General features: G+C 39.1%; 1 pseudogene; it reads right to left on the bottom strand.

Moving 5' to 3' along the window:
- Window positions 1-3,452: 3,452 nt before the first annotated feature.
- On the bottom strand, window positions 3,453-3,552 carry LOC122127521 (annotated as a pseudogene).
- Between the last annotated feature and the right edge of the window lie 11,796 nt (window positions 3,553-15,348).

Below are 15,348 nucleotides of genomic sequence, written 5' to 3'. Positions count from 1 at the left end.
GCACATGTACACACACATATACATGCATGTCAAATTCGGGGTTTATTGTACAAAAAAGTTCAAGTAAAATATTAGTGATTAGGAAAAATAATAATTTGCCTTTTTACAAAATAATACATAATCCAGTCACCATGGTTGTTACATTTTACCTGTCTCTTCACATGTGACCATTTAATTTATTTTTAGTTCATTCACTCATTCATTAGTTTGGTGCTAATACTAGAGCTTGAACTCAGGGCCTGGCTCTGTCTCAGAATTTGTTATTTATTTTGTTTTAGTTTTCTCAAGGCTAGCATTTTACTGCTTATAATACAACTCCATTTCAAGCTTCTGTGGTTGCTTTCAATTAATAATCTAATGGACTTTTTTTTCTTGGTCTGGTTTCAAAGCACAATCATCAGATTTCATCTTTCTGATTAGGTAGGATTAAAGACCTGAGCCACCCGTGTGGCTCCTACTTTTTCCTATACTTATGTAATGCACATACTTATATAGTAATTTAAAACTGAAAGCACAGAAGCAAGATGTACAGTGATGATATTGTCCTGTCAGAAATTCAAGTTAGTAATGTAAATTTCTTCTTAAGACCATACACAAAAATATTTAAGAAGAAATCTAATGGGGTGTGTGTATGTGTGTGTGTGTGTGTGTGTGTGTGTGTGTGTGTGTGTGTGTGTGTGTGTGTGTGTGTGTGTGTGTGCTGTTGCAATATGTTCCACATATAAGCACTGTTCAGGGGTGTCCAGACATTCACAGTTATTGGATGAATATCTGCCTTGAGATACCAACTCATGGACAAGGTCTAGGTGTCCACTCTAGGCTTCCCGATGAAGAGGGGTATACTCATCCTCATCCCTAGTATTCATATGAGTGGCCTTTTTGGAAAGTAGTGTCTGCACTGTAGTAAGCTGCAAGGCAAGCACTCTACACTGAGCCACCTTCCCAGCCCAAGGATTAAGATTCTTGTCTGTAATTTGGTCAAAGCTATGTCTCTTTATGTAGGCGACTAAAAATGTATTTACTAATTTCAAGTAAATACATAAATTCTATTTCCATCTCTTTTAAAAAATAAAAAATTGTTTGCTCTGTAATTGATTAGAAGCATGGATTTTGTGGCTAGCTAGGTCATTGCACATCTGTGTCTCTTTTCCTCTCTCTCTTTCATGATTGCTCCATAATTATCCTAATTTATTTTGCTTTTATATTTTTGATTGCATCATTTCACTTTCTGCTCTGCCATTTCCCAAAACAGCACCACATAAACAGAAAAATCCAGAAGTGGTGCTGTGGTTCAAGTGGTACAACGCTTGCCTTGATTTGAAGAGCTCAAGGACAGTGCCCAGGCCCAGAGGTCAGGCCCCACAAATAATTTAAAAAAAACAAAAGAATCTAAATACTTGATAATTCTACTAACAGATCTGACTGAAATCAGTTGAATCACACTTTTCCTGTACAATGAAGGAACAGGTCCAGGCTAGGAAAGCAGCTAGAGAAGGCAGCCAGAATGTATCTGTGACAAAACTTTGTGGAAAATGGAATCGAGGATTACTTACTGGTGATTCACTTGCGCTTGAAGCATGATTCTGAACTATTGCTTGCTGATTCTGAACTATTGCTTTGATCATTATATTCTCCATGAAGAAAAAGTGAAATTTAATTGGCAGCAAAGGACTACAAATACATTTTGACTTCTCATTAAGCATCTTCAATCATCAAAATCACCTGCAGACAATAGATAGGCCTATTTTTATATGAAAACAAGTGTCTTTAAAAAACAAGAATTTAGGTAGTCATACAAAGGACTTCTATTTTACTACTGCATTATACATTTTTTATAATGTTGAATACCAACATTAGAAAGCTACTAGAAAGCTCTTAAAGACCATATGTTGAATAGTGAGTTCTCTTACACTATAACATGGTATTTCCCAAATCATTTACATAGAAGGCATTGTTTCCTATTTTCTCATTCCTAGAATAAGCTGCACATGAAGACACCACTGGTCCTCATTTTCACTCTGTGCCTTTGAATACTGAGGAAAATCTTTCCTCTGCTCTCTATCCATTCACTACTCTCCAGTTAGAATAATTTAGAATAGTAAAAATGGAAAAAGAGAAAATAAATCATGGTGAAAATACATATGCAAAAAATTCACCAGTTTTTTTCTGACTAGTTCAACCAATGTGAACTATTGGGGAAATACATGGACAACTCATTCCCACTGACACTCAAATTCTGATGAAGACAAGGAACAAGATGAAAAAGTGAGTGAATTGCAAGAAAAAAATGGAGTAGGATCCAAGCAAATTTCTTCTTTGGGATGCCAAAATTTATCGGCTTTCTATGGTGCGGATACTACTTTCCAAAAAGGCCACCCAGATGAATACTAGGGATGAGGATGAGTATACCCCTCTTCATCGGTAAGCCTAGAGTGGAAACTTAGACATTGTCCATGAGTTGGTAGCTCAAGGCGATATTCATGCAATAACTCTGAATGGCTGGACACCCCTGCACAGTGCTTATATGTGGAATAATACCAGAGTGGCTTCTTTATTATTTCATCATGATGCAGATACCAATCCCCAAACTAAAGGGCTCTTGACCCCCTTGCATCTTGCTGCGGGAATAGAAATAGCAAAGATACTCTGTATCTCCTTCTGTTGAACCATTATATCAAACAAGGTCTGGAGAACAACTTGGAAGAAACTGTATTTGATATTGCCAAAAGGATAAGTATGTATCACTACCTCTTTGAAGTTATCAAAGGCTGTACAAATTGTTCTCCTAAGTCGTTATGGTTTGGTTAAGTTTCTTAAATTTCAAAAATGCCAGTCCATCTTTTGTGTCCCTACAAATTGTTTTTTCACAATACAAAGCATCAGCAATATCTTACTATAAAAATTCATGTATTCCATGGTATTCTTCCAAGTGAATTGCATGACTTTGATAACAAAATGTATTCAAGAGTTGTTTGTATACATCTATAATGATTCCTGAAGAGTTTGTGATTTTTTTAATCAGAAATAATTTTAACTTATCTGTTGTAATGAATAGTATAGAAACTAAAGATGTTCCGAGTGCATTTCTGAAAAAAGTATATCTATGTTTGTATAATGTCCATAATCTATTTCATTCATCCTAGATATAATACTTTGAATTCTACATTGTTATATCATGTATAGATTCATTAATAAATGTGACCTTTCAAATTGCATTCCATATAGAAGGAATTTAAGATTCCTTTTTTTACTAGGTTCTTATTTTATTTCTTTGGGATAAAATGGCAATGTTATCTAATTTCAAGTTTTGTAAAGGTTACCTTTCTAAGGTGAAAATTTAATACACTGATGTCAAACTAACCTTTAATTCTATGAATTATATGTATGTTACACTTGTATTTTTGTAATCAACTTTTTAATAACTTTTTTTCATTTCTTGCATCAGAAGAATGAAAAATATGGAATACTTCACAAATTTTCATATCATCCTTTTGCAAGTGCCATGTTAATCTCTGTATTGTTGTAATTTGGGTAGACCTGCTGCTGAAGCATGTAGCATACTCTAAATTTAAGTACGTAATGATATAATCTTTATAAAGGCATGTATCCATAGTTGCCTTTTTGTAACAAGGAACCCTTATTGTTCCTAAAAATGCTATTGATCTCATTTCTCTAAAAATCTGTGTATACTGGAAAAAACTTATATAGTTTGTTCGATTTCTCACATTTACAATTTTTTGGTCAATGACTATTTTGTCATTTTCATTTTAAATTTGATCATACTTTGAAACCTTTACAGATAAGTCCAAAGGTGGTGGCTTTTCAAGTACTTATTTATCAACTGAGTTAGCTTTGTGGAGCTAATGGACTCAAAGTAAGCCTTGCTTAAGAGCTACTTCTAACTTTCTGCAGCTTAAAATTTCCCAAATGAGGTCTTGCTGGGACAAATATCTACCTAAACCTTTACCCTTCTTCCATGTAGGAACAGACCAACCAGAATATCTTACCCTGACAGCATAGATTGTCTTAGTGGAACAAAGCTAATCTTAGTTACAAGGGATCATAGAGAGAAGAACAGTTCAGACAGAATTGTTCAGAATGGAAGGTATTTTATCAAAACATAATTGTTAATTATACTTATCATTTCAAAAGTAGCTAAAGCCAAGAAAGTGAAAAAAATTGTTCATATGCATGATTACCTACTGTCCTGGCCTGTCTATCATCCAACCAAGCAGGAACTTACACTTCTGACATTCTATCACCAAATATTTCCATAGCTCCTGGAGAAGTCCACATGTTTCTCCTCGATATTAGGCCTTAAATTGGTAATGTTTTAATCACAGTGTTTCCTCTTGCCTCTAGGCCGTAAATCTACAAATGGTAAAGCTTTAAGTCTAACTCTACCAAAAACTGAGGTAGAGGTAATGGAATAATACTTTAAAACAGAGTTGCCTTTGATTCCCTATACACAACACAACAATGCAAAACAATTTTTATATTATATATACTTATATATTTATATGTGCTGATTTTAAATTTCATAAAGTGAATCTTACTAGAATTGATAATTTGACAAATATATTGACATTTATTCCCATAAATAAATTGGAATATAAATAATTAGGTTTAGAATATATATTAGAATATAAAAAGTATTAATGCAATATCTTCGGTATAAACTTGTGATACCTTCTAAGTGTTCATGGTCTTCTGAATTCACATGGTAAAATAACAGTATTGTTTTCTGCTAATATATAAGGGATTTTATTCTGATGCTCTGTTTATTGTTTTAACTCGCTGGTCGCAAAGTGTTTTTCTCCATATTTCTGAAGCATTCTTACTGATTATACCCAAATTTTGCTGATATGATGTCTAAAAGCTATTATTTTTCTGCAGGACCCACGGGTCCTAGGATACCAGGTCCCAGTTATCTGCGTCATCAGATAACAAGGGCATGACTTCTCACATAGGCCCATGCAACATATCAACAGAAAATAATTGAAGACTCATCTCAATTTCTCATTTCCTATAATATTTCAGGGCCCCAATTCTTTACAAGAATTAGCAGTAATCAATTGTGAAATTCAAGGCAAGTTAAAATGAAAGATGAGATCACAAAATTTGAATGAAAGTACTGTAATTCAAACTTTCAATTTACAGATGACCAGCCCATATGAGTGAACAAAATCACAAATGAACAAGGTTATTTTTAATACCCCTCTCCTAATGATTAATGAAAGATTTCAGTGCAGCCAAAAATATAATTTCTGGAATCATAGATCCATAATTGGTCTACCAAGACTAGGAAAACTTGATTTAGAGGTCAAATATAATTTAGAAAAACATTAATTGAGAAGACCCTTAGTGCTTCAAAACACTGGTACTTCAGTAAAACTTGGTTCTGTAGTTTAAAAATGTTGTCATTCTCAAACCAATGATAACCTACATTTAATCTCCTGAAAGTATATTCCTTTTCAAATAAACTTTTTCAAATCATATTCACCAAAATAACACTTGACAAGTAGATGATAGTGACATTAAAAGGTTTTCAAGTGTAGCGAGCAAGTTACAATAGAGTTGATTTACGTACTCAGCACTAATACCAAACAAGTTCAACCATTCATTAAAGTGTAGAAATAGTACCCCCCACCATTTGTGTTGTTCAGTAGGTGCCTTTCAGAAATGTTTTAAATAGATCAGCCTCCCATATTCCAAATCCAAATATTAGCTAATAAAGTAAATTTCATCACATAAGAAGGTACATTCTAAAAAGTCACTAATAGTTGCCTTATCATGTGTTGCCTTATTATATATTTTTCCTATCTGTCTAACATAGTAATAAATATGACTTTAAGTCTTGAATATGGATACTGATGAGAAATGTGACAAACATAAAATCTGTCTTCTATTTCTATCACATTCCTCTAAGTAGTAAATTTTAGTTTTCTTCTCATTCCAAAACTTATATGTAGTAGAAAAAATTATCCTTTGTAAAATAAAATAATCACATACCATTGTACAAAGCCATTTATAAAAACAGGTAGTTAGGAATAAATTCTAAGCCATTTTTAAACTTTCCTGTTGACTAAAGATTAATCTTCCAAATGAACGAGAATAAAATCATGTCTAAGTTCTTCACATCTCCAGTCTTGCAAATTGTTATTGCAGATGAATGAATTATGGAAATATAAGCTGACATCAGTTTCCTATATATTCTCCATCCTGGCTGAGACTCAGAATTTGCACAGCACAGGAAAACAGGTGCAATGACTGGCTTCTCACATCAGGGTGAATTTTTGGCAGTGCTGGGCTTCAAACTCGGGGCCTAGGAGGCCCAACTGCCCAATCGGTCCACGTGATCACACCAGACTTTGAGCCAGTAAGGGGATGGGCTCTTCCCAGGAACTGAGATCGAGCCACAGGGAGGCCAAAATAGTGCTCAATGCATCATTTAAATATGGGATGTATATTCACATCCGTGTGTGGACTGCATCGTGCATTGAGTGTACTTATTGTGTTTATTTTGTATGCTACTCATGGATGTATTGTGTATTTTCTTATGTATATGATGACAGTTATAACTGGGCTGACATGGATAACAACTTATTCCCATGACCACAAGGTGGCCCATGCATTCTCCATCCTTGCTTAGACCCAAGACTTGCACAGGAAAGGAAAACAGATGCAACCATTGGCTTCTGACGTGAAGATGAATCTTTTGGCAGGACTAGGATCTGAACTCGGGGCCTAGCAGGCCCAATTGGTGAATGGGTCCAGATGCGCACACCAGCCTGTGAGCGACAAAGGAGCTCATCGTTCCCAGAACCTGAATTTGAGCCCCCTTGTGGGGAGAGTGGGGAGCATAATAGTCATCCATTCATAAGTTGAAGGTAGAAAGCAAATAAGTACATATTTGTATAGAGTAGGATTGATGGTGACCTGTGATGAAATCCAATCTGTGAGTACCTATATTTTGATCTTTTCTGATGCATTAATTTCATGTCTGTGATGATTATTGTCATGCTTCATTAACTCTTCTTTACAAATAATTTATACCACATGAGTCTTGCATATCATTTCCTACTCGCATCATGCACAAACTACTCATTCAAGGATGAGATTGATCGCATGCCATGACTCTTCCTAGGTCCAGAAACAAGTATCTCAGGATCTCCCGCCACTCCCTCCTCTTAGGGGGACTGAATTCAAGCCTCAGTCCTGGAAAAGTTACTCCTTATATACATTTTAACAAAAGGATTTATACTTCCGTTCAGATGTTCAGTCCATATTGTGTTTGGTGCGTTTATTCATTTTATTTCTTGTTTTATTAATTTATTTCCCATTTGTTGTATTGACTCTTATGACACTTATACCATTTATTACATTGTTTACATCCTATCACATAGAATCTAGATTTTAGATGTGTTCTCCATCATGCCTGGCAGTGCTAAGATCTGAACTCAGGGCCTAGCAGGCCCAATTCATGAATGGGTGAGTTTGAGCATGGCAGCCTCTAGCCAATGAAGCTGTCAAGTGGTTCCCAGGCACTGAGAACGACCCCCAGGTTTGGGCAAAACAGTGATACATGGATAGGCAGACGGTGGTATATAAAGTAATATATATTGTTAAAGAGTGCCAGCGCCGTCTATCTATGATTGAATGACGCCTACTGCGTTCCTACCAACTCTTAGGTATTTATTATACTACCATTGAAGGAATAATATTCTTTTCATGCTTAATAAACTATACGTTAAGCTCAATCAACATTCTAGGACTATTGCATCCAATTTTAGACTAGACGGATGCATGAACTACTCATTCAATGGATATTCCCATGCATAGGAATGAGTCTCTTGTGATATCCTGCCATTGGTGTCAGGACTGGGATTTGAACCCAGGGCCTATGTTCACAGGTTGTCCTATGGCTTCACTGATAGCCCACAAGCCATCAGCAATGGCAGGTCATATCTACTTTGCAGCCATGTCATTCAAACCCAGGATGGTCACTGTGCAAAGAAAAAAATAATAAAACCCCAGCCCCCTGAAGGTTGCCACTTTTTCTGCTTTCCAGGTTTTTTTTTCTTCCAGAAAGCCCCCTGGGCCTAGGATCTTAGGATCAGCTATGGTTCCGGAGGCTGCACCCGAGCCTAGGGAGATCCAAGCTGAGGCAGAGTTTCCATGACCTGAGTTCAAGCCCCATGGTTGGCCAAAAAAAAAAGAAATATTTAACTAAATTAAAAAAATAAAGCTCCCTAGTTTGGAATTTCAGCTAGTTTTATTTCCTAGCCTGGTATTTGAACTCAGGGTCTTGGTAAATCTGTAGCAATGTCAGGGAAGACTTGCTACTACTTGAGTTCAAACCTTGTGCCAAACAAAAACGAAAAACTAACTCACTGACCTAAGGAGGGGGAGGTAGTTGTGGATATGGGAAGGAAGGTATGGTAGGGGGAAAACAAAGGAGGAGGTAACAATGCTCAATATGAAATTTACTCATTACCTTACTCTTGTACAATATTTTTACAATAAAAAACGAACAAAGACAAACAATGTAGTTCTCAGAGAAGCACTTTGGAGGTAAGAGAAGGATTTCTGACTGAATAGCTGTACAAAATTCTACACTTCTTAAAATATTCAGTATGGAACTGAATAAACATAACTGGTTCCATTAAAAATTATGTCAGTGTGTTGGAACTGGGGCCAGTATTTTTGCCATTGCTAGGATTTGAGCTCACCATCCAGGTAACTATTTTGCATCATGGGTGAAGGCGAAGCTTACTGTCCATGAGGAAAGAAATTCAGGCTAGAGTTCCCAGGGCCTGAATGAAGGCCCTGCAATGGAAAAAATATCTCTATACATGTGTATTATATGATATGTATACTTACATATGTATGTTAATTTCATATTATGATGAAGGTGGATCAGTGGTAGAGCGTTTGCCTTGCATGCCTGAGGCCCTGGGTTCGATCCCTTAGCACCTCATAAGCAAAAAGAAAAAATCCAGAAGTGGCGCTGTGGCTCAAGTGGTAGAGTGCTAGCCTTGAGCTGAAGAGCTGAGGGACAGCACCCAGGCCCAGAGTTAAAGCCACACAACCGGACCCCCCCCCCCCCCCCAGAAAAAGAATGATTTTGTATTTTATTTTTCTTTGATTCATTTATTTATTGATTACTGTATTTGTACCCAATAATTTAGGACATTGACTCATTTTCATTAATATTTTATTAAGTGTTGAAACATAATACATAATTAAATGGAAGCATTTGTCACAGTCTTCACATGATTAAAGTCTCTCACAAGTATGAGCTTTGTCTTATTTATCTTTGGAACCTTCCTATCAGGTTTTCTTTAGATGATTTATACTCAGAAGCCTTTTCTTGAGGATAGGCAAGTGAGGGATAAAATTGTGTGGGTGGGGCTAGAAATGTGGCTTAGTGGTAAATTGCTTGCTCAGCATGCATGAATACCAGGGTTTGAATCCTCAGTGCCACATACTCAGAAAAAGCCAGAAGCTGTGGAGTAGCTCAAGTGGCTAGCCTTGAGAAAAAGAAGCTCAGAGAGAGTACCCAGGCCCTAAAATCAAGCCCCAGGACTGTCAAAAACAATAAGCCAGATGCCAGTGGCTCATAAATGGATCAGTAGCTTCTCCTGAGGCTGAGAGCTGAAGACCACAGTCCAAAGGAAAGCCTGTTAGATTCTTATCTCCAGTGAACCACCAAAAGAACCCATCTAGCATTTTGGATTAAGTGGTAGAGTGTTCACCTTGAGCTGAAGGGCTCAGGGTCAGTGCCCAGACTAGAGTTCGAGACTCACAACTGGAAAAAAAGTGAGGGTTAATTAAAATACTTTTCCTATTTGCTAATTACGAGAACATTCTTTGGAAGATGAACACTGATGTACACCAGAATTGGAGTCAAGGTTCAAGTGTAGCACATACATATGCCCATCCTCTCAGACTGTAGCATTGTAATATTGTGTCCTATAGGGCTCTTAAAAGTCCAAGGTTAAAAGGCTTATTATGCTCCACAAGCCCTTTGTGATAAGCAGTTGAATTGTATTGTCAATGTCATTATAGTTCTGAACCTAGCAGAGCACAAGTAGATCATGCCCATCACCCTAGGTCAGGAGGTTGAGGTCTCAGGATCACAGGGTGAAGCCAGCCAAAGGAAGAAATCTATGACAAAATGACTTCCACTTCTGAAAGGTCAGATGTTCAAGAGCTTCTTGTGTTTCCCTTGGTGATGAGAATTTACTTGCACATTAAATGTTCTTAGAGTTCTCGAGCTATAGAAGAAGGAAAGAAACATTATTGACCTGTCCTGGATTCAAATGAAGTTCTCAGGATCCAAGCCCTAGCTCTGATAGCAGGAAGAACTCCAGTGTAACTCTGTAATTGAAGGACAGAAAACAGTTTCAAAAGCCAGGCTAGGTGCAGAGACCAGGCCTACAGGATTAGGAGGCAGAATGTACACACTCAACAGGGAAGTGAGCTGCAAAACCACTTCATTTATTCCAGGCACAAGCAGCAATGGGGAAAACCTGCAACATTTGATAAAGTTACACCAGGGTCAGGCTTTACTCAGCCTCTTCAAACAATGACTAATTAACCTTCCTCCCTCATGTGAAGGGAGCCTCAGGCTACCGTTAGGTTACCAATAGAGAGCCAGTTTAGTGAGGGAGAGGGGAGGAATAGAGTAAACAAAACCCTGCTCGCTGGTATTAGGGAGTGGGTTTTTGACTTTCCATCTATCAGATTTGAAGACCCTTGTGTCTCTGCCAGTCCATTCTCCTTCCTTCATTCTCCACATAATTAATGCAAATCCCCAGACTAACTAAAGGCAGGACTGTTTCTATTTTGTCTCCAAGCACATGAGTTAGAACCTAGCTCTGCCCTCTTGACTCTGGGGCCCTTGGTTGCCTGAGAAGTGGGAAAGAGACAGTCTTCCTGCTCTGGGGTTATGTGAAGGCACACTGCAAAAGGCCTCCTGACTGGGAAGTGTTCCCTTCTTTTCTCCTGACGTCCAAACATTAATCTATCATCTTCCTTCCTTCCTTCCTTCCTTCCTTCCTTCCTTCCTTCCTTCCTTCCTTCCTTCCTTCCTTCCTTCCTTCCTTCCTTCCTTCTTTCTTTCTTTCTTTCTTTCTTTCTTTCTTTCTTTCTTTCTTTCTTTCTTTCTTTCTTTCTTTCTTTCTTTCTTTCTTTCTTTCTTTCTCTCTTCCTATCTATCTATCTACCTAACTACCTAGGTATCTCTTTGCCAGGTCTTGGGTTGAACTTAAGGCCTGGGCACTGTCTGTAGCACTCTACTACTTGAGCCACAACACCAATTCTGGCCTTTTCTGTGTATGTGCTTCTGAGGAATCGTACCCAGGGCTTCTTGCATGCTAGGCAAGCACTCTCTCACTAATCCACATTCCCAGACCCCTCATAATTTTCTTAATGGTAGTTTTTACGTAAGTATGCTACCATTTTATGTCCCCAAGTTTAATTTTCTGAAGACTGGTTACTTCTAAAAAATCCTATTTTCTGTTCCCCTGCCTGATTTGTGACTGTTCCTGCATTGTCCTCATAATAAAATGCTAATAAAGACTGCTGAGATCTTCAGTGTGCATCATATAAAGACACAGGCCTGGAACCCTGGAAGAGAAAGCAATGGTCCTGATATGAAGAGGATGATGCAGTAGGCGCAAGGATTATATCTGAAAAATAAATAAATAAATAAATAAATAAAAGAAGCATCATTGCATACAGTGTGTTTGAACTCAGGGAGGTAATATACACACATAAATAAGTAGGGCACTGATACATAAACGTGGCCTTCTCTTTTTGAAAAATTTTTTGAGGCTATCCCATGGCTTAAACTCAGGGTCTGATGCGTTCCTCAGCTGTTTTTCCCAAGGCTGCGGCTTTACCACTGCCACAGCTCCACTACCAGCCATCTGGTGGTGAATCGGACATAAGTGCCTCCCAGGCTTTCCTGCCTGGTCTAGCCTGTTTCTCCTGCTCAACTTTCTCTCTCAAAGCTCGGTCCCTACCTTCTGGGCCACTGCTCCACTTCTGGTTTTCTGGTGGTTTATTGGACATAAGAGTCTCACAGACTTCCTGCTAAGGCTGACTTTGAAGGGTGATCTCCCAAAAAGGTTTCAAGCAGCTTTCCTCAGGGACTCACCAAGGAGCCCCTCCACACAAACCTGTAGTCTAAATCTCAAGAGGCACTAGAGAAAAGTGATGCATGAAGATGCTTCTAGTGTATTCTAGATACTTAAGGTTGGAGACACACAGCATTCCTAATTATTAGATCATTTTGTAGGCAAAAGAAGCAATGCAGACAGTATAAGGATCGCTCTAGCTTTTGGTCCGCCCATCTTGAGACAGTAAATTGTTGTAGCTCAATGCTAACTGGCAGAGCTGGCATGTCCTGTGGACATTTGCTCCCAAATCCTGTGACACTCATTTCTCACTTTTGGTTTCAAACCTATGAACAGATGGTAAGAGGAGGAGAGAAAATCTTTATTAGAGAAAGCAGCTATAAAGGACATTGGGTAGTTAACCTATAAATTCATAACACTGGTATGACCCTGTTAAGAAGTCAGCTTTCCAGATTAAAAAATGAAGAAGAAAAGAAAGAAGGTGCCAGTGGCTTCTCATTGTAATCTCAGCTCCTTAGTAGGCTGAGATGTAGAGAATCTGAGTTTGAATCCAGCCAGCGTAGGAATGTCTATGACACTGTTATTTCTAAGAGATCACAGAAAAACCCAGAAGTGGGATTTTGATTCAAGGTTAATGCACTACCCTTGAGCAAAAGGATCTCAGGAACAATACTTAGGCTCATAGTTCAACACCAGGACCTGCCCCCTCAAAAAGAACCTGTACTTCCATATCTTTGTGTATGTATGTATTATTCCTATAGGTGAAGCTCCAGAGTAGGTATGATGAATGGCACCAATCTAGAAAATTTGTATCCAATAAAATGATTTCATAACAGAGACTGATTTCATGACAGTGCATGTTCTGCGACTCCCCTCACTGTTTCCAGTATAGCCTGAGGGTTTCTCTGCATCCCAGGCCTGCTGGAAGAAGTCTCTCTCATTGTCTGGACAGGCAGACAAAAGGCCTAAGTTCTGTACAGCAGTGTAACAAACAACTCCATCTGTGTCAGATAGTGAGAATGAGTGTGGGTGGGCTCTGAAGTTCAGGATAAAAGGTCTATTTTTAGCCCAATCTATTTCTTTCCCCAGTGCTCTGGTTTGACAGGAAGCCATTTGTGCCACCTCCCGTGGCAGGCCAAGTCCTGTGCACTTATCCTGCCATTGTGAGACTATATTCCCGTGTTCAGATACAGTGCTCAATATAATTCAGCAGTCCTTCTGGCAGACAACTAGGGCACTGAAACTCATGGAAAGTTTCATTGAGGATGACGATGGGCCTATGATGCCTCTCCTAGGTTTCTGGAAGCTTGGGAAATCCAAGCACATACCTGATATCACAAAGCTTCCTGTCATCTAGGGCTCGTAAAGCTCTTCAGGTTTTGAAACATTTGACCTCTCCTAGTTGGGCCCTGGCTGGCTAGGTTTTGGGGTTGAAAGCAGGGCTGGGGTGCTGACCATGAGCTCAGTGTAGAAGCCCGGTGCTTTACCATTTTGTCTAACAGCATCACTTCTAGTCTGTGAGTGTGTGTGTGTGTGTGTGTGTGTGTGTGTGTGTGTGTGTGAGCCCGCGTGTGCACATTCACATACACCATTCCTGGAATTTGAACTCAGGTCCTGAGCACTGTACCTATTTTCTCTTGTATAAGGATACCCCTGTCCCACTTGAGCCACAGAGACACTTCAGGCTTCTTTTTAGTGATATGGTCCTGAGAAATCAAACCCAGGGTTTCATATATGCAAAACACTCTACACTCTACACATTCCCAGCCCTCTACTTCAGGTTTGTTAGTTTGTTTCTATCTTTTCTTTATTGTTGTAGGAGTTGAAATCTGGACCTGGGTACTGTCCTTGAGCTCTTCTCCTCAAGTCTTGTGCTCTACCACTTGAGCCAAACAACACTTCAGCTTTTTGGGGGGTCAATCGGAGCTAAGTGTCTCAAGGTCTTTCCTGCCCAGGCTAGCTTTGAACCATGATCCTCAGATCTCATCCTCCTGGGTAGGTAGGATGACAGACATGAACAACAAGCACCCAGATTCCACTTCGGGTTTCTTAGTGGTGAATTGGAAATAATAGGCTTATGGAGATAATTGAAGATAATAGGTTTTTTTGTCTGGGATAGTTTGGAACCCAGATCCTCAGATCTCAGCTTCCTGAGAAGGCAGGATGACAGAACTCAGCTATAGACCCCTAGGCTGTAGCCTCTGCTACAAGGGGATCCTTGTCTCCACGTGTTGGAGTGCTAGTTATAAGCCCAAGAGGTAAGGGCCAGCACCTAGACCCTGAGTTCAAGGTTCATGAATGAGAAAAAACAAAACAAAACAATTGTCTGCAGGAGACAACTTACTAGTCCTCAGTAATACATCTTTGTCCCTGCCATGGGGACATAAATGAGCCTCCATATTCTTGTCTGCATAATCATCTCAGTTGTGGAGATGTTACAAGGACCCAAAGAAAGAATGCACCCTGTGAAGGACACAGCACATTGCACTCTTTGCATGACTCAGCACACAGCATCCTTTGAAAGACTCAGCACACAGCACCCAATGCAGGATGCAGCAAACTGCACCCTGTGATGGACTCGGCACCTAGCTCTATTCCACAAGCTTTCATTAGAATTAGGGTGCTTTTCATCAGTATCACCATTTTTTGAGGAACATTCCACAAACCACACAAGTTCACATCTAATGGTTTAGTGTGGTGTTTTTATTTTTTGGGGGGCGGGGAGGGTTAGCCATGGGGCTTGAACTCTAAACATGAGGATACTATTCTAATAACATTTGCTCAAGGCTAGAGCTCTACCACTTCAAGCCATATTTCAAAGATTCTAGCAGACTTCCTGCCATGTTTTAAAGCCCCTGAGCACCCAGGATGTGGGGATAAGCCAGGGTAACCAGGATGACGGGGATAACCCATGGATCTGGGTTGCAGCAGTTTACATCTGGCTAAGTCAGGTTAGGTGGCAGCTGTCAGCACCAGACTCCTAGATTGCCTTGTGATGAGGTCTTTGAAGTCCTGTCCTTCTTGCCCTTCTATAGTTGCAGTTAGAACATTCTACTTTTTTGGCGGCAGTCCTGGAGCTTGAGTATGGGCTTTGACCCTGTTCCTAAGGGTTTGTGCTCAAGGCTAGCACACAATTGAATGAAACACAGCAGAACTTCTGGGTTTTCTATTTATGTGGTACTGAGGAATCAAACCCAGTGCT

This window comes from Dipodomys spectabilis, unplaced genomic scaffold, assembly GCF_019054845.1.
Source record: "Dipodomys spectabilis isolate Male_0828 unplaced genomic scaffold, ASM1905484v1 ptg000301l, whole genome shotgun sequence".
NCBI classification, from domain to species: Eukaryota; Metazoa; Chordata; class Mammalia; order Rodentia; family Heteromyidae; genus Dipodomys; species Dipodomys spectabilis.
Note: the sequence above shows the minus strand (reverse complement) of the source record. Positions and strands in the feature narration are given on the sequence as shown.